The sequence below is a fragment of the Chlorocebus sabaeus genome, chromosome 24 (genome assembly GCF_047675955.1).
Source record: "Chlorocebus sabaeus isolate Y175 chromosome 24, mChlSab1.0.hap1, whole genome shotgun sequence".
NCBI classification, from domain to species: Eukaryota; Metazoa; Chordata; class Mammalia; order Primates; family Cercopithecidae; genus Chlorocebus; species Chlorocebus sabaeus.
In genome coordinates this window covers 47690810-47715408 of record NC_132927.1, presented here as the reverse complement: position 1 = coordinate 47715408, position 24599 = coordinate 47690810, and the positions used below count along the sequence as shown (strand labels likewise).

At 40.7% G+C, this 24599-nt stretch overlaps 1 protein-coding gene and 1 pseudogene across 14 annotated transcripts in view; one reads left to right on the top strand and one right to left on the bottom strand.

Annotated features, from left to right (window-relative positions):
- SIPA1L1 (signal induced proliferation associated 1 like 1) overlaps positions 1–24599 on the bottom strand; it is a 410731-nt gene that overhangs the window by 382805 nt on the left and 3327 nt on the right. The window contains exon 1 of one of the 14 annotated variants that reach the window (XM_073011121.1): positions 9189–9286. The exons of the other annotated variants lie outside the window; for them this stretch is intronic. The gene's annotated coding sequence lies outside the window, so the exon portion shown is untranslated. Of the gene's footprint in view, positions 1–9188; positions 9287–24599 lie in introns of those variants that run through there. 14 annotated transcript variants of the gene reach the window in all.
- Positions 16145–19699, top strand: LOC140710101 (PDZ domain-containing protein 11 pseudogene; annotated as a pseudogene).

Genomic DNA, 24599 nt, shown 5'->3' with positions numbered 1-24599 from the left:
AAAGACAAAAACCTTAATTTGAAAATGGGCAAAAAATGTAAACAGACATTTCTCCAAAGATCTACAAATGGCCAGCAAGCACATAAAAAGATGCTCACCATCATTAGTCATTAAGGAAATAAAAGTCATTCACACCTATTATGACAGAAAAAAAAAAAAGAAAAAAAAAAGCCATACGGTAACAAGTGCTGGAAAGACGTGGAGAAACTGAGACCTTTATACACTGCTCATGGAAATGTAAAATGGTACAGCCACTTTGGAAAACAGTCCAGCAGTTCCTCAAAAGGTTGAGTTGTTTAGAGTTACTAAGCATAGAGTTACTATGTAAGTCGACAATTCAACTCCTAGGTATATATCCAAAAAAAATGGAAACATATGTGCACATTAAAACTTACACCTGAAAAGCAGCATTATTCTTAATAGCCAAAAAGCAGAAAAACCCAAGTGTCCATCAACTGACGAATAGAAAAAAACAAAATGTTATATATCCATAGAATAGAATACTACTTGACAATACAAAGAAATAAAGTATGATACATGCTACAACATGTACAAACCTTGAAAACATTATTAGAAGCCAGTCACAAAATACTACATTTTGACTGGGCACAGTGGCTCACACCTGTAATCCCAGCACTTTGGAAGGCCAAGACAGGTGGATCACTTGAGGTCAGGAGTTCAAGACCAGCCTGGCCAACACGGTGATACCCCATCTCTACTAAAAATACCAAAAAAAAAAAAAAAATTAGCCAGGCCTCGCAGCATGTGCCTGTAATCCCAGCTACTCGGGAGGCTGAGGCAGGAGAATCGCCTAAACCTGGGAGGCAAAGGTTGCAATGAGCTGAGATCACACCACTGCACTCCAGCCTGGGCAACAGAGCAAGACTGTCTCAAAAAAATAAAATAAAATAAAATAAAAAATAAATTTAAAAAAAAGACTACATATTGCTTAAATGTACATGAAACATCCAGAATAGGCAAATCAATAGAGACAGAAAGTAGATTAGTGGTTGTTTAGGGCTGGGGAGATAGAAAGATACGCAGAAGGATTATAACTAAAGTGCATGAAATTTATTTTTGAGGTGATGAAAATGTTCTAAAATTGTGGTGATGGTTACCCACAGCTGTGAATACATTAAAAGCCACTAAATTGTACACTTTAAATGGGCTAACTGTATAAAGTGTGAATTACATCTCAATAACCTTTTTTAAAATCTGGCTTATTTTCCAATGACCCTGAACAGTTTACTGACTTCTTTAGAAGCCATCCCCACTTTTGCTTACCAGCATGACTTGCAATCACACAATCACAATTTTTGTTTCTTGGCACTCCCCACACATCTCCATGAAACCATACTCTTTTCTACAGTTCTGCTGGCCTTGGAGGTAATACCATCTTTGCTCTGAGCTTCATGAGATACCTTTCTAAAAATCTAGGCCATAAGACCCTCTTGCACAACTTCCATCAGGACAAAACCCCAAAACAAAATAGCCAGTTTCACCCAAAATTCTCAGCATGAATTAGCTAGTCAATGTTCCACCTCTACCTTCCAAAAATGAAATTATCAGTAAGTCTAAGACTTATCAGATGTCTCCAGTTACAGGGTTGAGATTTCTACACATATAGTTTAAACACACTATTTATAAACTACCTTGTCTCTGTGTCAGGTTAAAAATTACACAAATTTGGCTGGGTGCAGTGGCTCACACCTGTAATCCCAGCACTTTGGGACGCCGAGGCAGGTGGATCATGAGGTCAAGAGATCGAGTCCATCCTGGCCAACATGGTGAAACCCCATCTCTACTAAGAATACAACAATTAGCTGGGCATGGTGGCAAGCACCTGCAGTCCCAGCTACTCAGGAGGCTGAGGCAGAAGAATTGGCTGAACCCAGGAGGTAGAGGCTGCAATGAGCCAAGATCGCGCCACTGTACTCCAGCCTGGCAAGAGAGACTCCATCTCAAAAAATAATAATAATAATAAATTATACAAATTTATTCAGGGATGCATATAAGAGTAAGCTCTGGGGGCCAGGCGCAGTGGCTCACGCCTGTAATCCCAGCACTTTGGGAGGCCGAGGCGGGCAGATCACAAGGTCAGGAGATCAAGACCACCCTGGCTAACACAGTGAAATCCCGTCTCTACTAAAAATACAAAAGAATTAGCCAGGCTTGATGGTAGGCGCCTGTAGTCCCAGCTACTCGGGAGGCTGAGGCAGGAGAGTGGCGTGAACCCGGGAGGCGGAGCTTGTAGCGAGCCAAGATTGCGCCACTGCACTCCAGCCTGGGCGACAGAGCAAGACTCCGACTCAGAAAAACAAAAAGAGTAAGCTCTGGGAAAAATTGAGTTGCAAAGACATAGTTCTCGCCTTCAAGGTCTAATGAAACAAATACAGAAAAATAATTTTAATATACTTTGGCAAAGCTCCCCTAGCTTCCCTCTAACCTGGCACTTAAAACTGAGCTGTAATTTTCTGTTACTTGTCTGTCAACTTGGCTTAATCCTACAGAGGCGAGGACATCCTCTGAATCCCAAAGGACTGGCACAGTGCACTGCATGTAGGAAAGCATCAACAACTGTCTGATGACTGAGTAAGTGCATGAAAGAGCATAAGAAAGAGCATAAGTATGCAGGGAGAACCAAATCTCTTCCACATAGTACCTGTCTCCCACATAGTGCCCTCTTCACCTCTGCTCAGTTACAATCCCAGTCACTCACGGCCATAGTACAGTCCTTATTAAGGCGGGCAGATGGCAAACTATGCCAGGAAAATACCCAAATTGACTCCTCCTGCTCTCCTTCTCTCCCATTCCCACCTGAGCTCTCAGCTTTCCTACCCCTAGCCTTCCCCACTGGCACATAGGGGAAAATGTGCAGGATGACCTTTCAAAGAAAACTACTGATGAGATGGAATTTTCCTGTGCGGTGCAGATGACATTTATTTTATAAATCCAAGAATCCACCATGATAATTCAAATGAAATACATCTTTCCATTAAGGTCCTTCAAAATCCAAAAGAAAGATACTAGAAAACATTGAAAAGTTGGCAAGCCAGACACTGTGGCTCACGCCACCTCCTAGCAGTTTGGGAGACTGAAGCTGGTGGATCGCTTGAGCTCAGCAGTTGGAGACCAGCCTGTGTCACGTGGCAAAACCCCGTGTCTACCAAAAAATACAAAAAATTAGCTGGGCCTGGTGGTGCACACCTATGGTCCCAGCTATTCAGGAAGCTGAGGTGGGAGGATCACTTGAGCCCAGGAGGCAGCAGTTGCAGTGAGCCAAGATTATGCCCCAGTATTCCAGCCTGGGCAACAGAATGAGACCCCATCTCTCGATAGATAGACAGACTGACAGACAGAAGCACAGACAGAAATTTTTAAAAACCTGAAAAGGTGGGAGGGCTTGTAAGAAGCACTGGGTCCAACATCTATTGGACATCTACTATATGTCAGGCACTGGGCCTGCTGCCTTACAAGTGACATCCTAAAAGCTCTCACTCATTGATCCTAAATCTAAACTGTGGTAAGGGTGTTATATACATTGTCTCATTTCATCTTTATAATAACCTTGAGTTAATTAAGCATCATCATCTTTTCCTTTTAAAAATTAAGAAAGAGGTTGAGGAATTGTCTGAGATCACTGTGGTAGGGAGGAACCCAGGTCTCTGGTTCCAAAGTCCGTATGTGCCCCTACCACTTAATATGAAACACTATGACCATAAACAAGCAATTAAATCCATTTTCTAAATCTAAACTACAAAAATGAGGAAAATGCTTCCTTCAAATGTTTGCTATGAACATTAAATGAAACACTGACTTCAAAAAAAGTGCTAGTACCTAAGAGACTCTAAAAAAATGGTTTTTTTCTTGCTTCTCCTGTTACACATTCTCCCAGACTTAAACCATAGACACGTAGTGGACACTGCAATCTGAAAATCATCTCGCATATTCTGTCCTAGAGGGAAGACTCCATGTACTCATCCAGCATAGATCAGTATTTGAGAAAAGCATGTGGAATGCCAATTACCACTTCATCAAGTTTTAGAACACAACACACTTGTAACTTGGTAATTATTCACAAAGAAATCTAAGGTAAACACTGTTCTTGGTTTTGTTCCCTGATACTTTCTTCCTGAGAACTCCCAGACATCCCTTCCCCAAGATGCTGCTTCCATATCATGGTCCCCCCGCAACAGCAGAAACATTTCTGGCGGCCTTTTTTCCTTTTCCTCATCAAACTTCACTTTAAAGCCTTTTACTGGACAGAGCTCTGTTTTGCTTGTTTTTAGAAGCCATTTTTTAAACACAGGAAACATGAAAGTAGTAACAGTGGTTATTCTTGGGTGGGTAGCAGAATGACGGATGACGTTTTTCTTCTTTATACTGTCCTGTATTTTCCAAATTTTCCACAAAGTCTAATGTACCGTTTTCATAATACAAGGAGGAAAAAATCAAAGATGGTGCATTTAAATTATTTCCTTCATCTCCTGATAAGACGTTTTTCTCTATTCTTCCTGAATTCCCAACTAGCTGGAAGCATCCTGGGAACAGAACTGCAGTGTTGTCTACGAAATACATAGCTCATCCACAGCCAGTGCCTGACATGAAACAGCTCAAAAAGCATTTGCTGAGTGGATGATGAATATGAGGTAATATTTAGACACGGACTTTATGGATTGATGGTGGGTGGACCAAGGTTTGAGGGTGGCATGTCCTCAATATTGCTGGATTATTGTGGTTATAGGACATTATTTAAAAGGTAGCTTTCAAACACTCTTAAGCAGTTCAACATGAAAAGTCTGTAATGTGAAGACAAGGTGAACCAATCAAGGTGATTTATTGCTGCAATGGTAAACCAAGAACAGGATGATAAACAGGCTAGGGCCCTCGCGCATCTCGCTATAAATGAGTGCACCAGGACTGGAATTCATTAAATAACTGTGGAGCTCTCTACCATTTAGAAGGCACATCATGGCCTTCTTTGGCCACCAAAGTTTAACAATCCTTTTTAAAAATAATCTCTGTTCTTAGGAGATTAAATAAACCTAAATACTAAAGCAAACAAGAGATTAAGATAAAACCACCCAACCTAGTTATTATATCACCAGAAATCCTAATCTAATAAACCAAAGCAAAAATCTTGAGGATTTATTAACATAAAAGAAAAATCTCAAATATTTGGTTTGGAGAAATGAGCTGTACATAAGGTTTAAAGAGGGTATACTGAATTCAAAAAACATACACAGTCCAAAACTCAACAGAAAATTTGAGGTATAAAAAAATGTACTCCTTTCCCATCATAATCTAAGTTAACTATAAGAACTTTACCAGCAATTTCATTTCTGTCTGATCAACTGAACATATTTCCTAGATGAACACTTGGAAAAGCCAAGACTGAACTTACACTTGTATTTTCTATATTTTCAATCAGCTTCACTTCCACCAACATCTCTTTACAAATCTGTATATTTCTAGGGGACTCTCATACACTGTTGGTGGGAATTCATATTAGTTCAGCCACTGTGGAAAGCAGTTTGGAGATTTCTCAAAGAGCTTAAAACAGAGCTACCATTCAACCCAGCAAACCCATTACTAGGTATATACCCAAAGGAAAACGGGCCATGTACAGTGGCTCACATCTCTAATCCCAGCACTTTGGGGGACAAAAAATGTCCCCCAAAAATGCAGGTGGATCACTAGAGTCCAGGAGTTTAAGACCAGTCTGGCCAACAAGGCAAAACCCCATCTCTACAAAAATATAAAAATTAGTCAGGTATGGTGGGGCACAGCAACAGTTCCAGCTACTCTGGATGCTGAAATGGGAGAATCACTTCAACCCAGGAGGCAGAGGTTGCAGTAAGCAGAGATGTTACCACTGCACTCCAGCCTGGGCAACAAAGTGAGACCCTGTCTCCAAAAAAAGAGGGGAGGGGAGGGGAGAGGAGGGGAAACAAGGGGAGGGGAGGGGAGGGGAGGGGAGAAGTTATTCTACTGAAAAGACACATATACTCACATGTTCCTCACAACACTATTCACAACAGCAAAGACATGGAATCAACCTAGGTGTTCATCAACGGTGGGCTGGATAAAGAAAATATGGTACATATACACCACAGAACACTATGCAGCCATAAAAAAGAATAAAATCATGTCCTGTGCAGCAACGTGGATACAGCTGGAGGCCATTATTCTAAGCAAATTAATGCAGGAAAAGAAAAGCAAGTACCACATGTTCTCTAACTGGGAGCTAAACACTGGGTACTCACGGACGTAAGAATGCCAATAACAGACACTGGGACTACTAGAGAGGGGAGGGAGAGAGGGAGGGATGAGCTGAAAAACCAACTGTTGGGTATTATGCTCAGTACCTGCGTAACGGGATTAGAAGCCCAAACCTCAGCATCACACAACATACCCATGTAACAAACCTGCACCTGTACCCCTGAATCTAAAACAAAAGTTGGGGAGAAAAAAATCTGTATATTTCTAATATGCCTCCAGGCTCTTAAAAGACATGTATTTCAAAACAAAGCAGATGCTGACTTGATGACAGCCCGATAATTTGAGGGCAACAGGCAGAAGTCAATGGCAAGATGACAATTGCACAACACAATCCATGCTGCAAGATGAGAAAGAAAGCATTTCACCCCAAAAAATAAATGTCTCAAGCTTCCCGTCTTGCTCAAGTTGGGAAGTAACGTGAAGGTGTTCTTACTAGAAAAAACTCCGTGGTTGTTACAAACTGAGTAAAGATTTGCATTTATCTCACCAAACTATATATATTCACATTTCACCTAGCTATTCATATTAAAAGCATCTGCAATCCTGGGCCTTGGACTTCCCTTGGCAGGTGTCAGTCCACTGTGGAAGTTGTTCCCCACATCTCAGTAAGTTCTGTTGGCCAGAAAGGACATTCAGTGACAAGCACTACATTGAATCCAGGCAAGGGAGGAAATTAAATACACTATTCATGACTTTTCTCTAGGTGTCTGAGATACTAGCACATCTTCACCTCCTAAAAATTCACTCATCTACCACTTAATTTTTCTTTTTTTCTTTTTTTTTTTTGAGACGGAGTCTCGCTCTGTCATCCAGGCTGGAGTGCAGTGGTGCAACCCTGGCTCACTGCAACTTCTGCCTCCCGGGTTCAAGCGATTCTCCTGCCTCAGCCTCCTGAAGAGCTGGGACTACAGGCATGCGCCACCATGCCCAGCTAATTTTTTGTATTTTTTTTAGTAGAGATGGGGTTTCGCCATGTTGGCCAGGATGGTAACTCCTGACCTCAGGTAACATCAATTTTTTCTCAGTAAAGCCTACAATAGGAGGCAGTGAGAGAAAGAAAAAGAAATGGTATTAACTCTTATGCAAACCATGCCTAAGTCTCCTCAGGTAAACAGGAAAGCATCAGAAAGTTAAGTGACCATCAGAAAGCTAGGAGAGCACCGGAAACTAGGGGAGCATCAGAAAACTAGAGGAGTATCAGAAAGCTTGGGGAGTATCAGAGCGCTGGGGAGCATCTGAAAGCTAGGGGAGCATCTGAAAGCTAGGCAAGTTATTTAGCCTTTCTCAGTTTCCCTACATCTGTTAAATGTTGATAATACCTATTTCTCAGAAATTTCATGAGGATAAAATGAGACGGCATAAGTAAAGAACCTAACAGAATAAATTCATTGGTGTTGTTCAGCAAAAGATATTTACGACCATTACTAACTGGGCACTAGGGCCAACACCGTGACAGGCCAAAGTCCTACAACAGATAAGGAAAAGAAACCACCAAATGGGTCACACACCAACTCTGTGAAATCCAGATCATCGTTATAGATACAAAAATAAAAAAAACAGTCCCTGACTTTCCACTTGGGCACAACATGAACAAATAATAAACCACATACCATGCTTAAAATTATAGTAGCAAGATCAGCCTTTCATTGGAGAAACAGATGAAGATCTTATATCATCAGTAGAGCATAGTGTTTAAAACAAATTGTAAGTTTAACAGGGTGGTAGTCAGAGCTACCTACTATAAGCAGACAGGCTTTCTGGCATTCCCAACAAAATACGCTTTATGCACACAGCCAAAATATGACTGCAATTACTCTGGTCCCAACAGATGACTGCATTAGATAATGCCTCAACTCAGTAGCTGCTACAATCTATGTTAAGAGAAGCAGAAATTCTGTAACAGGAACTCAATATCCTGGCTCCCACAGAGTCCTAATGTCTATCTTACAGGCTTGTTTATAAAGATTAGCAATAATGTGACACAAAGTGCCTGACACAGTGGTTACTCAATAAATGATAGCTGATATTAATTACCAGGAAGCAACAAAATCTAAAGCCAGAACCTGCCATGAAACAAATGTAGAGTGGTTTCTTATCAATCAAGACATTAAGTTGTATGAAAACACTTGGATAGGCCCGGCACGGTGGCTCACGCCTGTAATCCCAGCACTCTGAGAGGCGGAGGAAGACGGATTACCTGAGGTCGGGAGTTCAAGACCAGCCTGGCCAACATGGTGAAACCCTGTCTCTACTAAAAATACAAAAAATTAGCCAGGTGCAGTGGTGCATGCCTGTAATCCCAGCTACTCAGGAGGCTGAGGCAGAAGAACTGCTTGAACCCAGGAGGCGGAGATTGAGGTGAGCCGAGATCATGCCACCGCACTCCAGCCTGGGCTACAGAGTGAGACTTTGTCCCAAAAAAAGAAAAAGAAAAGAAAAGAAAACACTTGGATAACGAACACAGTACTACGCCCTACCACAAGGAGGGCTTGTCAGTAAACATTGGGTTAATCACCTTGACAGTCAAAAAGGAATCCCAAAGTGCCCATTCCTCTGGGGCAAATAAAGAACCATGAAAAAAAGAGAAACAGTCTCTATCCTCAGAGAATCTATACCTACCTGAGGAGAAATCACATGGTTTCAAGCTCTCTGTCTGCATTCCCCCCTTGACTCTATGTTCCATGAAGGCAAAAACCAAAAACTTTATATTGCCATACAATACAGGCACTCAATAAATATCTGGTAATCTGGTCATGCACAGTTGCTCATGCCTGTAATCCTAGCACTTTGGGAGGCCAAGGCGGGCAGATTACTTGAGGTTGGGAGTTCAAGACCAGCCTGGCCAACATGGTGAAACCCCATCTCTACTAAAAATACAAAAATCAGTCGGACATGGTGGTACACACCTGTAATCCCAGCTACTCGGGAGGCTGAGGTAGGAGAATTGCTGGAACCCAGGAGGCAGAGGTTGCAGTGAGCCAAGATCACACCATTGCACTCCAGCCTGGACAACAGAGTGAGATTCTGTCTCAAAAAATAATAATAATAAATAAAAATAAAATAAAAATCTGGTAATCAAATGAGCCTCATAGGATCTTAGGACTAAAAGAGCCACCTAATTCAAAACTTTTCAAGCCTGGCTTCACAACTGCTCAACCTAAACTCTCAAGGTGAAGACTGAGAACCTGTGTATTTAAAATGCTCCCAGATGACTGTGATACTCAAGACGGTTAATCACTAGTGTAACTGAGCCCATGTGAATCATCTGAATGCCCTTTACAATGTCCCTGCCAGAAATGGTCCAGCCTTATGCATGAGGGTCTCCAAGGATGGGACACAGCCTATCACACCTGCAAGCACCTGGACCAGCAAAGTCCTTTCTAATGTTTACTCAAATATCTGTATTTACTCTACTCATTGGTTCTCTCCTGTGAGGCCTGAGAAGACAAAAGGTAACCTCTCCTCCTTCCACATGATGGACTTTTGACTCCTGTGACAAAGGATGACGCAGCCCTCTGAGTTTTCCCCAGGCTAAACACCCTTGATGAACTATGCATTAATCATTAAGTGCTAGGCTCTTTAAGTATGCAACACAATACAACATGTCAGAGAAGGGAGAAATCGGGGTGTGTTATGGTAAGCAGCAAGACATCAATGAAGAAGGTGGGTCTTGAAGGATGAGAAAGATAGGAATAAAACTAGAGTTCAGGGGCTGGTGCTCAGAGGGAAAAGTGAGGCAAGACACTGATAAGGAGCACCGTATGCAAGAAAGGAGATAAGAGTGATAAAGCAACAAGTGAGGAAATTAGTAGGTTTCATATACTTTTTTTTTTTTTTTATGAGACAGGGTCTCATGCTGCTGCCCAGGCTGGAGTGCAGTGGTGCTCTCTCTGCTCACTGCAGCCTCCACCTCCTGGCCTCATGTGATCCTCCCATCTCAGCCTCCTGAACAGCTGGGACTACAGGCATGCATCACGATGCCTCGATAATTTTTTCGTATTTTTTGTAGAGACAGGATTTTACTATGTTGCCCAAGCTGGTCTCGAACTCCTAGGCTCAAGCGAACCATCCACCTCAGCCTCTGATATAGTCTGGCTGTGTCCCCACCCAAATCTCATCTTGAATTGTAGCTCCCATAATTCCCAACTGTCATGGGAGGGAGCCAGTGGGAGGTAACTGAATCATGGAAGCTGGTTTTTTCCATGCTGTTCTTATGATAGTGAATAAGTCTCACGAGATCTGATGGTTTTATAAAGGGGAGTGCCCCTGGACATGCTCTCTTGCCTGCATGTAAGACGTAACTTGGCTACTCATTTGCCTTCTGCCATGATGTGAGGCCTCCCCAGCCACGTGGAATTGTGAGTCCATTAAGCTTCTTTCGTTTATAAATTACCCAGTCTCAAGTATGTCTTTATTAGCAATGTGAGAAGACACTGATATAGCCTCCCAAAGTGCTGAGATTACAAGAACCACGGCGCCTGGCCTCCATACTTTCTGAATTAAATAGAACTAAAACTGAAAACGAATTAAAATTCGAAGAAAATCAGAACAGGAGGAAAGAGGAGAGAGCAAAGGCCTAGCATAGGAAGGCAGAGACACAGTCTGGTAGAGGACCAAAAACAGAGAGACCAAACAGGAATGTCATAAAAGCAAGCAGGAAAGGATGACTTTGAAGTAGCAAAGTATTAGAGCCACTTGAATTCCTCCAGGGTGGCACATGTAACTAAGTGGTCCCTTAAAAAGAATGATCAGACAAGATGGCCTGGAGAATGGGACAGCAGGAGTCAAAGGGGTCAGAAAGAAGGCTGCTACAGCCACTTAGCTACTCCCACTTAGATACAGGGGTCAAGGTCCACTCTAAGACGGTGACAATAAAACTAAGAGCAAAAGCTGAAAAATAAAACCAATTCAAGCTTGGTCACAGATCAGACCAAAAGTAAGAGAAAGGGAAGAATCAGAAATGATTTCTAAGAGTTGCTAGAAATTCGAGGAAGAAGCAGGACAATACTCTGGAAAGGAGCGGTAAGACAATTACGCAATCACATGTACTAAATGTACTGGTTGGTTAGTACTAGGGTGGTTTTATTTTATGAAAGCTTCAAAGTTCACTCCCTGTTCTACAAACACACATAGTAACTAACTGGTCGTTTTGCTAGCTGTTTTCTCTGGTCCCAGTACAGGTTGTAATTTCTGTGTCAGTAGACAGGGAATATTTGGTTTTGAATCCTTAATCTGTAACATTACCACCAAAGTTAAAGCGCTTGCAAAAAATAAAATGTGCTTTGACAGAGTTAGGTGAAAGAAGCCAGTCACAAAATACAACATATTGTATGATCCCATGTATAAGAAACACACAGAAAAGGCAAATCTATAAAGACAGAAAGTAGGTTAGTGGTAGCCTAGGGCTGGGGTCAGGGAGGAGGGGTGTGGCTGGAAAGAAATGAGGAGTGACTGCAAATGGGTTTGGAGTTTCTTTGTGGGATAATGAAAATGTCCTAAAATTGTTTATAGAGATAGTTGCAGAACGTATGAATATACTAAGAACTATTGACTTGTTAATTTAAATAGAGAATTATAACTCAACAAAGTCGTTATTAAAAAAAACTTTAGGAGTACATAATTACTGTGACCTCAGACACTCGGCATCTCTCCAATAAAAGCAACTATTACACTTAAGTTCAAATAAAAAGCCACCAGACAATTTGGGAAGCCTAAAAGACACTTTAGGAAGACTAAAAGAGTCACGTTCCCTCTGGGGGAAAAATTAAGCATGAAAAAGATACAGATTTAAACATATAGATCCCTTTTTAAATTAGTTCTTACAATTGACCAAAATGTTCTAATATGTACTTAAAAGGGAAAGACAAAGTTTGAGGTTTCTCTTCAACAATTATGAACAATTATGTCGAGTAATATTATACTGGGTACCTATGGTTCGGTTTTTTAGAGGCTGAAACAAAATAATGTACAGTAAGCCAATTCAATGAAAAGCAAAAGACTATGTAACTTAACAATTACTGAGCAGATGGGTAAACCTATTTTACAAATCTGAAGACCTAACAAAAACCTTCATGTAGAGAGGTCCTTTTGCTTGAAACATGTAAGAAAACTATCCAAAATAATTTCTGCCCCCATGATATCTCCTGAAAAACATGGTTCCTACCTCCCTGATGCCTTAATTATTAAAGCCATTACCATTCTCTTTCCACTGAACACTTAGAATGCTTACTTAGATGGTATTCCAATGGTTACCATACTTACTTAGATGGCAGTCATCAAGTTATATTCACTGCATGTGTCAGGACCTTTTGAAATCAGAGGACCTGCAATGGGCGCACACAGCTGATGCCCAGTGTAAACCTGCTGACTGATAATCAAACGAGGACAGCAGTGAAGAGTGACAGTGTTTCTGTTCAAAACTGCTTGTGGATTAGAAGAACCCAAAACCACCACATCTGTTAGCTAAAGACTTTTTTTTTTTTTTTTGAGACGGAGTCTCACTCTGTCCCCCAGGGTAGAGTGCAGTGGCACGATCTCGGCTCACTACAAGCTCTGCCTACTGGGTTCACTCCATTCTTCTACCTCAGCCTGCTGAGTAGCTGGGACTACAGGTGCCTGCCACCACGCCCAGCTAATGTTTTGTATTTTTGGTAGAGACCGGGATTCTCCATGTTAGCCAGGATGGTCTCGAACTCCTGACCTTGTGATCCGCCCACCTCAGCCTCCCAAAGTGCTGGGATTACAGGTGTGAGCCATCACGCCCAGCCAAGACATTCTTAAAGGAAAATCAACTGGTGGGAAAGTATAGATTATAAAAGTACTACATTTCAAATATATAACTACTTACTACTACCTCTAATGATAGACATTTAATTAATACAAAATGCCACTGATTAAAATAAAAGACTGACGCTTTCAACATGGTGGATCCTAAGCAAATTTTAATTCAACAGATTCAAATACATACTTAACGTATTTCACCTGCCTACAGAAAAATGTAAAGCTGTCAAAAAAAAACTAAAAATATGTAAGTATTCTGAATCAAGAAACATGAAGAGTGGTCTCCCTCAATCATCTGACCTATTAGACCCTATCTGTTAATGGATTCAAGTTATGGAGAAAGCCTAAAATAAAGAATCTGAGAAAGATAAGAGCCATCTTTCTATTACAATGCCCTCCCACCTAAATAAATTACTTTGGCCCAAAGCTATGTTTATTAAGAGGCAAGTCTGGTACCACACTCTCAAGTACTGGCTCTACACAAAATGAAGCCCTCTGACACCCTGGAGATAACTGAAATACATACATACCAAGTTCTCCCAGAAGCTCCCCAGGAATTGCAGGAGGGATCAAAGAGAAAGCTTTCACATCTACTGGGAAAGAAACCAGACTTTGGAGGGCATATGCTAACTTTCCACAATACAATGTGGCCTATGAGTTAAATAGTGCAAAAGAGACCACAAAGGACACAAGATGGCAGCCAGTCTACTTCCCAGAAATAATACAAGACACAGCTTTACAAGTTTTAACTTTTTTTTTTCTCATTTGATCTCAAGAATTCTGACAAGGGCAGACACTTTCCCCATTTCTCAGATGAGAAAACTAAAGCTCATGAAGACTGACATACCCACTCAGCTGCCTACCTGACTGCTCCACTTGGCAAGTCAACTTGTATCTCATATCCCACATGCACAGATCAACTCTTAATACCGCACCCAAACCTGCTCCTCCAGGCATCTCCATTTCAGTAAATGGCAGCGGCATTATTCCAGCTGCTCAGGCTAAACACCTCGGTGTCATCCTTGAGTGCACTCTTTGTCGCACTCTACATCATCTCACCCATCAGTGAATCATTTTCGCCCCGCTTGAGATACATCCAGAAACCACTTACTTCTCATCACCTCCACAGCTGCTATCATATCTCACTCACCTACAGAGCATTGCTAGAAACCTCTAACATCCCCCTCTTTCCACCTTTGCACTCCTCCCCATTTTACTCCCCTGCACGACAGAGTGCCACTCTTTAAAGATGTCAGACCAAAACCCTTTGTACAAAACCCTCCAGCGGCTTCCCATCTCACTCGGAGTTGTTCATTGATGTATCCCTAGGATGATAACGTATCTGCCATCTAGAAAGTGCATAATGATACTGCTAATTAGTAAATGAAAGACAGCCAAAGTCACACAACTAGTATGTAGTAGAGCCAGGACTAGAACAAATCTTCCACTGTTCTTTGGTAACACTGAAACCAGATTTACGAAAAGCAACAATCCACATGGGAGGAAATTCTTACATTTTACTTTGCATAACTGAATCTTTTCATGTATAGTCAATACTATGTTGAATTTCCAACAAGTTAAAATGAAAATACTACTTTATAAAGCCACGAAATCTCACACTAGGAACTCTGAATATTACTTTTTTGGTAGCATGAGCAAACATCTGCTTAATTATCACAGTAATGGCACTCAGATCTTCAGTGTGACTGTTCTGCAGTCAGTGACATGATCTTACCATTATCCCAAGACTACTACACACAAAAATGACCACACTGTAAAAGATTCAGAACCAAGCACCTAGAAGAGGTAATAAGCATTTCCAAATCTCCTACACACACATTATACCAGTCATCTGAAACAGGAATTAAGTTTCCAGGGTGTTATCAGTAACAACAGAAAGGTTAGATTCAGAATTGTCTACTATCAAAATTACAAAGAAAAACTCTGAGCTGAGTTTAAATGTTGACTGGTTTCAGATCAGAATGAAACTAACACTAAAATTATCCACCAGTACAGAATTTTCTCACTAAAATATTTCAGAGTTAAAAACAAAAACTCTATAAATTTCTTTTTTCAGTTCTTTCAAAAACATTTCTACTATCTATAAAAAGGCTTAAATCTTACTAAATCATAGTAATAAATTTATAGAATTTTTACAGTAGGTCTTAAAACTGAATTCAACCTTCAGTTTTCTCTTTTACAAAGAAGAGATTACTTGATACATAATAGGTAAACAATGAAGACTTATTAAGTCAATGAAGAAATTAATGAATGAATGAAGATCCAGAAGGGTTATATGACTCTTCAAAGCTCCAACAATCAATATCAAAATCCAGCATTAGTCATAACTAGCTTTCCAGATTCTTTTGGAGTGGGTGTGGGAGTAGAAGAAACCAAGATTTTAAAATCCTATCTGGGTCCTCGGGAAAATCTTAACCAAAAGACATTACAGCCAGTTTCCTTTGGTTCTCTTTCTTAGAAAAGCACTTGATAAAATAAATTTTGCCAAGATATATCTCCTTGGAAACCAAAATGCAATTGACTATTGTTTATTTCTCTCTATATATAAATAATATTTAATATATGACCATAAACAACTGCAATTGTTTTTGCATCAAAAGTAAAACAGGTGGCCTATGACTAAAAGAAAAATCCAACCAGAGGAGAGGAACAGAACATTGAAAAGGACCACATAAGTCACTAGAAGAGTATCAGCTATACAAGAACAGGAACCATGTATCCTGTTTACCAGTAGCAGCCACCAGTCCCTGGCATATAATGGGATTCAATAAACACCTACAGGAAAAGTGAATAAATTACTCCTTAGAGACCTACCCATGCAAACAAAAATTCATTTGGTCACCATTCAACATATGTTGCAGATACAAATTCATTTGGTCACTAATAAACAAATCTTTATGATAGGCCTACTACATACAAGCATACTACATTTTTCTTCCACGGAAATTCTACCAAATGTCCCTTCAAATAATATACTCAACCAAAATTATCCCCATCGTTGTATTAAGAAGATGAGAAAATATGTCTTAAGTAGCTGAAATTAGTTACTATAGCAGCCACTAAATTTGCTGTTCTGACTTCAATCTTTTGCCTTCAATTCATCCTATATAACCCAGCCAGATCAGTTTTCTGTTTTGTTTTTGTTTTTTTAACACATCCAAAATATAAAATAGTACTGTGGTTAAGTATTCTACCTTCATATGGGGTCCACTGCTATTCAACAGGCAGATACAGGAAATCTGAAACTACTGGATTGGAAAAGGAAAGACAACACAAAATCAAGGAAAAAATTATCACGAGTGACAGTTCTTATAATAATTTCTCTATATCACTGTGATGCAACTGGCACAGAGTGTTGGGTATGAACACCCACTAAGGTACACATCTGACTGTTGTGATAATTCAAGATTCATTGCCTTTTTGAAGCTTTCCCAAGTCACTGGACTCAATATCTCTGAAAGCACTTTGCAAACCGGAAGTGCTAGACACACAGCTTTTACTATGCTCCTTGCCAATTGATAGCCTCATACATTCTGCCATTAAAATCAACTTACCTCATTCTCTAAGTGTGTCTCGACCCTTCAAAAACAGAAAAAACTCTTTGAATTGTTTAATGTCACTTCTTTATTACTCAATATCTAGAACAGCATAACTGAAAAGTGCCATTTACACTTCCCGATTTCAGAACGTATTACCAATCAAAACAGCGTGATAGTGGCATAAAAACAGACAAACAGACCAACAGAATAGAATAGACAGCCCAGAAATAAACCCACGTATATAGGCCAAATGATTTCTGGCAAGGGTGCCAAGACCACTCAATAAGGAAAGGACAGTCTCCTCAACAAATGGTGCTGGAAAAAATAAGACACGCACATGCAAACGAATAAAAGTTGGACCCTTATACTATACATAAAAATGAACTCAAAATGTACTAAAGACCTAAATGTAAGATCTAAATTATAAAACTTCTGAAGAAAACACAAGCTTCATTACTTTGGACTTGGCAGTTATTTCTTGGACATGACCAATAGCAAAATTAGCCGAGAGGGACTACATCAAACTAAAAAATTTTTGTGCATCAAAGGACACAATCAACAGACCGAAAAAGCAACCTGGAATGGAAGAAAATATTTGCAAGTAATCTATCTCATAAGGAATTAATATCTAGAATATGGAGCAAAGCCTGAGGTCGCTGGGGACTGCCCACTGGGCCTTGCCCAAGATGGACAGCCAGATTCCTTATGATGACTACCCAGTGGTTTTCCTGCCTGCCTGTGGGAATCCTCCAGCATGGATTCCTCCTCATGAGAGGGTACCCCGCCCAGACTGCAACAATGAGTTGACCCAGTTTCTGCCCCAAACCATCACACTGAAGAAGCCTCCTGGAGCTCAGTTGGGATTTAACATCTGAGGAGGAAAGGCCTCCCAGCGAGGCATCTTCATCTCCAAGGTGATTCCTGACTCTGATGCACATACAGCAGGACTTCAGGAAGGGGACCAAGTTCTAGCTGTGAATGATGTGGATTTCCAAGATACTGAGCACAGCAAGGCTCTTGAGATCCTGAAGACAGCTCGTGAAATCAGCATGCATGTCCACTTCTTTCCCTACAATTATCATCACCAAAAAGAGAGGACTGTGCACTAGACAGTTACAGCCCACAGCCCTTCATGTGGACTCTCCCACGACATGCTGACTAGACTTTAGGGGAGCCACTTCTACTTTCAGCCCCTCCCTGGAATAGTGGAGTTGGGAGGATGGGGAGACAGCTAACCAACTGCATTATCCAAACTGTATTGCACTTTTAGTTCTCCAGTTTTCTAGGTGAGCTTCATTCTCTGAAAGGAGAAGGATGATGATATCTAGGCATAACCTAGACCGTGAGGAACCTAGTTAGGAAAGACAAGTGACATTTATTGAATTCCATGTACTAGTCCTTTCCACCTGTCACATTTTAATTATAGAAATCAGTAGCAAAAAGAATCTTGGGGATTTTCCATGTGACTTGCCTGGCCATCTCATCTCATCTCATCTTTGTACTACCAGAGGTTTCATACACTTTGGAGACTCCAATGAGACCCTGTTTTCACCGCTTCCTCCTCCTAGCCTCTCCCCCAAAAAGTAAAACACAATGCCGAAGAAAAAATATATATATCCAGAATATATAAAGCACTCCTACGACTCAACAACAACAATAAAAAAACCAAATAACCCAATTTAAAAATGGGCAGAGGGCTTGAACAGACATGTATGCAGAGATAATATAAGAATGGTCAACAAGAATATGAAAATGCAATCAACTTCATCATCAGAGAAACATATATCAAAACCATAATGAGATATCACCTTGTATCCATTAAGATGGTTACTATTTAATTTTTTTTTTTAATTAGCTCTGGGTGTGGTGGTGTGCAACAGTAGCCCCAGCCACTCCGGAGGCTGAGGCATGAGGATCACTTGAGCCCCGGGAGGCAGACATTGCAGAGAGCTGAGATCACACCACTGCACTCCAGCCTAAGTGGCAGAGGGAGACCCTGTCTCAAAAATTTGTTTAGGCCGGGCACGGTGGCTCACGCCTGTAATCCCAGCACTTTGGGAGGCCGAGGCGGGCGGATCACAAGGTCAGGAGATCGAGACCATGGTGAAACCCCGTCTCTACAAAAAAGAGAAAAAAATAGCCGGGCGCGGTGGCGGGTGCCTGTAGTCCCAGCTACTCAGGAGGCTGAGGCAGGAGAATGGCGTGAACCCGGGAGGTGGAGCTTGCAGTGAGCCGAGATTGCGCCACTGCACTCCAGCCTGGGCGACAGAGCGAGACTCCGTCTCAAAAAAAAAAAAAAGAAATTTGTTTAATTAATTAATTTTTTAAAAAAACAGAAAATAAATATTGGTAAGGATGTGGAGAAGTTAGAACCCTTATGAACTATTGATGAAATTGTAAAATGGTACAACTATGAAAAACAGTATAGAGGTTCCTCAAAAAATTAAAAATAAAACTATCATATGATCCAGCAATCCTGCTTCTGGGTATATATACAAAATAATTAAAAGCACGGTCTTGAAGAGATATCTGCACACCCACATTCATAGCAACAATCACAACTGCCAAAAGGTAGAAGTAACCCAAACATCTATCCACAGATAAATGGATAAACAAAATGTGGTATACTCATACAATGGAATACTACTAAACCTTTAGAAAGACAGAAATCCTGTCACATGCTACAATATTGATGAACCTTGAGGATTATATGCTAAGTCAAATAATTCAGTCACAAAAAGACAAATACTACATGATTCCACTTATATGAGGTTACCTCAAGTAGTCAGATTCATAGAAACAGAAAGAATGATGGTTGCCAGAGTCTGTGGGAGGTGGAAATGGGGGCCAATGTTTAACGGTTACAGAGTTTCAGATTCGCAAGATGAAAAAGTCCTGGAAATCTGTTTCACAACAAGGTGAATATACTTAATACTACTGAACACTTAAAAATGGTTGAAATGGTCAACTTTATGTGTTTTTACTACAATTTTTTTTAAAAGAAGTGCTAACATACAATTATCAAATTGCATGTACAGGTCCCATCTCCACTGCAGGAGTCTAAGCAGCCTGACCCTTTAAACTGCTGGCAGTCATTTGAGGAGTTCTTTCAAGTTGTCTTTTTGAATCAATGGGCCTCTACGAAAGATCCAGAGGCTCTCCTTTTCACCCATCCAAAATGTTTCTACAATCCCCAGTTCGCTACACTCTGGTTTAAGTCCACTACTTATTTACCTTATTGTCAAGCACAGATCTAAAAATTACATAAAAGTCACTGTGTTTTCAACTAAGTGGGGAAGAGGCATAACAGAATCACCTACTGAGCTTCTTGAAATTACCCATCAACCTCAATATCTAGCATTCTCCCCCAGGAGAAAAGCCTCAAGGTTCACTGTGATTCTCTACCCAAGCACTCACTGCTTCCCCCAAACACACATCCTATCCAAACCACAGAAAACCAGTACTTTTAACCACCACCTTGAAAATGGCCTTCAGAACAATCTCATCCAAAGCAATTATTAGGCTGAAGTTCTTGAACTTTTAATAAGCCTTTTCTGTGAATCCTACAGCTCTCTGTAACCTACCATTTATCTACTGAAACATTATTTTGTTATGCAATTTACTATACCTTGCTCCCCGTTACAAAGGATCATCATTAAGATCCTAATTTAAAAAATAAAACAACACTGAGACTCTGAAGAACCACAGGCATTTCTCAAACTGGAAAAGGGACATGGTTTAGGAACCATATTCAGGCTTCCTAACATGTTTCCCAAGAGCACATTCTGAGCTAGGAGTCAAACCTGCCCCCACTACACAAACACACACACAAGCATGCACACATACGCACACAGAGCACTCTCTTGGTATGTCAAATACCAGTACTAAGAAGTTAGGCTCTGGGAAAGCACGCTGGCAGAAGCTTCTGAGGTCTTCAGTGGAGCAACCAAAAGTATGGTTAGGGAAAAGTGAGGAGTTAAATCAACTACACATTTAATCCTCATTTCAAGAACATGTGTTTTTGAAAAGTCTTTAAAAGTCAAGCAGTATAGTTCAGAGCCACAGCCCCACGCTTCTTGCAAGAATATGGAAAAAAACTGACACAATTTTTTTTCCTAGGTATATACAGGTGAAGCAAACAACAAAAGTCAAACTTGGTGAAAATTTTAGGACATCCTATTAATTTATATTTCTCTATCTTATAAGCACCTCCGAATAAGCAGACTCTCTCTTCCTGAAGGCATGGGATACCACAGTCCAGTTAGCAGCTGCTTCTCTGAGAGCATCAAGAACTGAAAAGAAACATTTTTAACAATAGAGGTTCAGGCCAGGCGCTCATGCCTGTAATCCCAAAACACTGGGAGGCAGCGGCGGGCAGATCACCTTAAGTCAGGAGTTCAAGACCAGCCTAGCCACTATGGTGAAACCCCATCTCCACTAAAAATACAAAAAATTAGCTGCGCATGGTGGCATGTGCCTATAGTTCCAGCTACTCAAGAGGCTGTGGCAGGAGAATCGCTTGAACCCGGGAGGCAGAGGTTGCAGTGAACCAAGATCGCACCACTGCACTCCAGCCTGCACGACAAGAGCAAAAATTCCGTCTCAAAAAAAAAAATAAAACAAAGGTTCAATCAATTCTGGGAGGTAGAGACTATTAAAGGAAAGGCAATGAGTTCAAAAAATACCAAATTAGGCCGGGCGCAATGGCTCACATCTTTAATACCAGCACTTTGGGAGGCCAAGGCGGGAGGATCCCTGGAAGTCAGGAGTTCTAGACCAGCCTGGCCAACATGGTGAAACCCTGTCTCTATCAAAAAGACAAAAATTAGCTGGGTGTGGTGGCATATGCCTGTAATCCCAGCTACTTGGGAGGCTGAGGCAGGAGAATCACTTGAACCCAGGAGGCAGAGGTTGCAGTGAGCAGAGATCGCACCACTGCACTCCAGCCTGGGTGACAGGCTCCATCTCAAAAAAAAAAAAAAAAAAAAAAAAAACCAGCAAATTAGATTTCCTATCTAGATAAATAATTTACAATATGAAGAAAATGAATTACAGAACGATAACATTGAGGCCAAAGTAAAAGACACTGACCATAGTCAAGTCTTGATTATAGGAACAAGATCGTTAGGCACACAGCCCTTTGCTTTTCTTTCTCAATAGCTTTCTTTTGAGCAGTTCAGAACTCATTATAAAAAGAAGCAAGTCGGCTGGGCACAGTGGCTCCCGCCTGTAATCCCAGCACTCCTAGGCTAAGGCAGGCAGATCACCTGAGGTCAGGAGTTTGAGACTAGCCTGGCCAACATGGCGAAACCCTGTCTCTACTAAAAATATAAAAATTAAGCAGGTGTGGCGGCATGTGCCTGTAATTCCAGCTACTCGGGAGGCTGAGGCAGGAGAATCGCTTGAACCCAGGAGGCAGAGGTTGTAGTGAGTCAAGGTAGCACCACTGCACTCCAGCCTAGGTGACAGAGCAAGACTCCATCTCAAAAAAAAAAAAAAAGGGAAGCAAGTCGCTGAACCACAAAACCATCAATGACTATACCTGTTCATAGCTTTGGTAAAAGGTTTTATGGAAAAAGTAGAAAGAGAAGACAAATAACCACAATTAACTTTCATGTCTGTGAAATTCATTTAACCTAGACCTGCTCTGTAGGAGGAAAGAGGGAAAAAGGAATCCAATGGCAGCAGCACTGGCTGTCAGTTCTGCTCAAGTTGCCTTTGAGTGACCCCCAAGTTTTTGTGAACCAGCAATTCTCCCTCCCCAAGCTGGCATTCCCAACAAGCACACATTCTCCTGCCTCTCCTGAATTGGAAAAAGGGAAATCTAACATTATGTAATTGCCTGCTTCCTGCAATTTAAACTTAGGCATACTACAATCCTAATTAGAGGGAGAACTTAGTGCAACATGACAAGCAACAAATTGGAAATCTACAGGTTGAAGTTTCTCATCCCAGACTACCAGAGGCAAAGAGAAATGGCTTCACCTGACTTTGTGGCACACCCACCAATGCACTACTACTTACTACGGGCCAGCTAAAGAAACCCCTCACATCCCTCCATGTCATTTTGGTGTCATCTCTCTATGCCTTTAAGAAAACACGCTGTTCTGTTTGCAGATGGGGTTATCTTACTCTCTAGGCCAGAATAAAAGGAGAAAATGGTTGTTGACTGGGGAACATTACCTACCGTTAAAAGATCTGCCCTGATGGTTTTTTGTACCCTCATGATTACAAACCAAATCAACCAAATCACTGTGTTGTTCTGTCCCTTATGCAAATCATCCATGTTTAAAAGACCCAGAAGCCACAAATCTTGCCCATGCTTCTAAGACTCACTTCAGAGCTCATCAACAGTTCACTGAAAAAAATGAATGAGCTAGCATCTAAGAATAAATAAAGCATCTAAGAATGTAAATAAGACCTTTGAAAGCAAGGTGTCATCAAAGTGTGTGGGTTTTGTTTTTGTTTTTGATTAGCTGGGCACAGAAAGAAACTAACAGCAAAAATTCAATGAGGCCAATTTTTTACACCAAAAAAGTAGAAGTGCAGCAGGTAGAAGGTCGGATTGTCAATCTCCAGGGATAGTGGAACACCCTTATTTTACTGCATCTGTCTGTAGAATAAGACCCAAACTTCTGTGTGAGCACTGGCAGAATACCACAATGCTTATTCCTCCCGGGAGAAGGAAATCCCCTCACCTCAAGAGCATTCACCAAACCAGCAGGGAAGTTTCTTCTCCGCTGGCTCAGATTACTCTACTGGAAGGTAGGGTGGCACAACATAAATCAGCCCCATTTTCAACAGGAAGCTCTACATGTTCCTGTTTTATGTCCTGTTTTATCTCTCCACCTGACTAACACCTCCAGCCCCAATCTCTGGTTACCCTTACGTGTCGCTGAGAAAAAAGGTCTAAAATTCAGTTGGCCATGGTCCAGAAACAAAAATGGTACACCTAATTTCTTCTGCAAATGGAAATGAGTTTAAAAAAAGAAGAAAAAGACAAACCAAAATAAACTGAGTTTAGCTTTTCTAAAGAGCTAAAGAGTACATTATGCTCTGAGCTAATAAAGATTTCTTTAAAAATGAAACAAAATAAGAAAGCCTACAGGCTCTACTATGAAGAAACTTTAACTCATATTTTCTTTTCCCATAATTTTGTCATTTGAGTAACTATGAAGCTTGGTTACCAAACACTACATCAATGTTGTTTTCATAGCTTTACAACCTTACCATAGATTGTTCGTTTCCTTAAGTTCTGCATCTCCTCATTTTGGATATTTAATAAATACTGAACTCTTAAGTGGGGGGAGAAAGCAGTAAAATTTTAACATAACAGGCTCTAAGGTAGGAAAAAAAAAAAAACAGAAAATAAACAAATATAATTAAATATGGACATCTGTCTTCCAATCACTGCCCAGTTATTAACCAGTTCTATAATCTTCAACAAATCACTTCCACTTTCTGGGCTTCAGTTTCCTCATATGTAAAACGGGAAACATGAGCCAAATGAGTCAAAATCCCTCCTAGGTCCAACAATCCATGAATCTCTCCAACAAAAAGTAAGAAAACCTTATTACAAATAAGACTTTATAGTTTACAAAGTACTTTCATACATATATTCTCATTAATTTTTGTAGCTCATCTGTGAAGCAAGTGTTGAGCCCATCTCTGCAGGAAACAACAGTAAAGTTCAGAAACAAGTTCAATTATTTTTCAGTATCTCACAACGAAAATGGCAGGGCAGGTATTTGAAACCCATACCTTCTGAGGACAAATAGTAGGCTACATTATTTCAAAATGTTTAAATATATTACAATTCAAAAATAATTGCCTATTATGTATAACCTTTATGGGGGCATCAGGATACCATAACTCCATGCCAGGAAATATTACTACAAATGGTCCCACTGGACTACAAGTTCCATGCGGCCAGGTACACTCTTTTGCTCATCACTGGAATCACAGAAACCAAAAATG